The sequence below is a fragment of the Orycteropus afer genome, unplaced genomic scaffold (genome assembly GCF_000298275.1).
Source record: "Orycteropus afer afer isolate SDZICR_OR568_19922 unplaced genomic scaffold, OryAfe1.0 scaffold01107, whole genome shotgun sequence".
NCBI lineage: Eukaryota > Metazoa > Chordata > Mammalia > Tubulidentata > Orycteropodidae > Orycteropus > Orycteropus afer.
Window position 1 is genome coordinate 206,387 of NW_006922694.1, and position 2,832 is coordinate 209,218.

General features: G+C 36.0%; 1 pseudogene; it reads left to right on the top strand.

Annotated features, from left to right (window-relative positions):
- Positions 1-1,620: 1,620 nt before the first annotated feature.
- LOC103212801 lies at positions 1,621-2,506 on the top strand (annotated as a pseudogene).
- Positions 2,507-2,832: the final 326 nt, after the last annotated feature.

A 2,832-nucleotide genomic window follows, 5' to 3' on the forward strand; every position in this document is an offset into this window, starting at 1 on the left:
GCAGAATTTGGGAGTTCATTAATTCCAAATACAGAAGACTGGAATATCAGTTAACCATGGATAGGTTACTTGTCTGTTCTTCCAAATGTCAGTTAATATCATTATTGTTGCTGATATTGTACTTATTATACTTATGAGGCAATGAGAAGAAAGTGTTGCAAAGACAATGATAGAAGAGATTCAGAAAATTACAGGTAATACAGATATGTGAAGGGGAAAGTAGTTAATATGTCTGTTGTTGAGTAAATCAAAAAGGTAAAAGAAATCAACACTTACTCAAGGACACAGATATTGCGACAAATCACAATGTGATTAGTGATGTAGATGATGAAAAACTTTCAGAGATTTACAGAAAAGATTAAAGATAAATTAAAGGAAAAGCAAAATTAGTACTATAAGATGAAGAAAAAATAAACTTAATTACTACTATAAACTTTCATGCCACAGGTCTGTTGATGTTTTGTCTTTCAGCAAGTACAATGAAAGAAAGTTGGAAAACTGAAGATGTAAATGAAAATATATCAGAGAAAGACTAGTAAGACTTTAAGAGGAACTGGAAGCAGGAGCCCTCTACTGAAGGGAGGGACATATTTCCCTTTTATGATAGACAAGTGTGTATAAAAACAATTTGATGAATAAGGTTAGCAGAAAAAGGAGAAGTTGATTCAGGGTAAAGTAAATGCATGGGGTAAGGAAATTTGGTCTGCTTGTACATCATAGTTGTAGAACTTAATTTTGACATTACTAAGGTTGGGCAATCTACTTCCGTAGTGATACTGCCTCGGAAACCCAAGAAGGGGTCGCTATGAGTCAGGTCCCACTTGACAGCACATAACAACAACAACAACAACATGCTTATAGTACTACTTCAGGAAAGGAGAAGTATTCCCAAATATTTATTATGGCTTCAAAATAAGAATGTAAGACTGGGAAACATGTAAAGTATTTTATTCCAATTTCCAGCATTGCATTAACTCCAAGGTTAAAAACCTAAAAGAGTTATATAAGGTTTATCTACATTAAAAAAAAAGGTTTCTATCCAGTTAAATCCCACTTATGTTGATCCCATGAACTTCAGAATACAGCTCTGCTCCATAAGAATTTCTGAGGTTGATGTTTTTGGAAGTAGATCACCAGGCCTTTATGGTGTGGCAGCTCTCAGAGGATTTTAACTTGCCACTTTTTCCGTAGCAAAAAGCATGTTAATTGCCTGTACTGCACAAGGACTCCTTTTTCTATCTATATATTTTATCATGGAAAATAGATATTCACAAGTCAATACAGAAAAACCTACATTAAACAGTTATAAGTGAAGAAACCCTAAGATGGCTCATTATGAGTGGGATTCGACTCGCTGGTGCTGAATTTATTTTTATTTTACTTTTTTGTATGTGTGATGTTGACAAAAAAAGTTGTGACTTTCAGTTCACTTCTGCAATAGAAATAAAAACTTTAAGACAGGTAATAAAGTAATACATGCTTTACATACCAAAATATTAGGGACATTGGAATTAGGAAAGGAGTAAGAAAAAAATAACTGAAAAACATCTCCTAATTTAATTTTTCATGGGTTCAAGACTTCTTTCCTTTTCTCCCAGGTATGAGATGTCTCATCCAGAGATGCCCAATTCCACTATGAAGATGGAATTTTTACTGATGGGGTTTTCTGATATTTGGGAACTACGGATTTTTTGTGCATCATCATTCTCTCTGATGTATTTGGTGACTCTCATAGGGAATTTTCTCATTGTTATCATCACCACACTAGACAAGAGTCTTCACATCCCCATGTACTTCTTTCTCAGAAATCTGTCCATCTTAGATATTTGTTACATTTCTGTAACAGTCCCTAATTCATTTATCAATGCCCTGCTTGACAGCCATACCATTTCAAAGGCAGGATGTGTAGGTCAGGTCTTCTTTGTGATTTACTTTGCATATGTGGAGCTAGTGTTCCTCACCATCATGGCCCATGACCGCTATGTGGCCATCTGCCAGCCTCTCCACTACTCTGTGATTATGAACCCTCGGCTCTGTGTCCAGATGACACTGGCTTCCATCCTCAGTGGTCTGGTCTACTCAGGATTCCACACAGGCTACACCTTCAGACTGCCCTTTTGTCATTCTAATGTTATTCATCAGTTTTTCTGTGACATCCCCTCTCTGTTGAAGCTCTCCTGCTCTGACACCTTCAGCAATAAGATGACACTCCTTGCTTCTGGTGTGATATTTTGTGGAGGTTGTTTCGTCTTCATCATCAGGTCTTATATTTACATATTTTCTGCTGTGCTGAAGTTTCCACGTGGAGAAGACAGAAAAAAGGCCTTTTCCACTTGCATCCCTCATATCCTCGTGGTGTCCATCTTCCTCAGCTCAATCTTCTATGTGTACCTAAGGCCATCGGCAGTCTCTGCAACCATCCAGGATATGGTCCTTTCTGCGTCCTATACCATAATCCCCCCTCTCTTGAACCCGATTATCTATAGTCTTAGAAATGAACAAATAAAGTGTGCCATTAAGAAAATCATGAAAAAATATTTTAATCAGGAAATTCATAGAAAATTGTGTAAGCTCACCCTAAATTATTAGTTGAAAGTTATCTTTTTAGAAATAAATTGAGATTATAATTTAGAATTATACAGAAGTACTGTATGTAAAGGTCATATATAAGTTTCTTGAATATTTACCAAAATCTTTACTTTTTGTGGATTTTAAGTTCTTTGTAAAGGTTATCTGGTGTTATGAATAAGCATGTCCCAGGCATATGTGCCTGGCATGTTAAAAGCTCCCCCTGAAAATTTCAGTCTTAAAAGGCCTAAATGTTATCCTTAG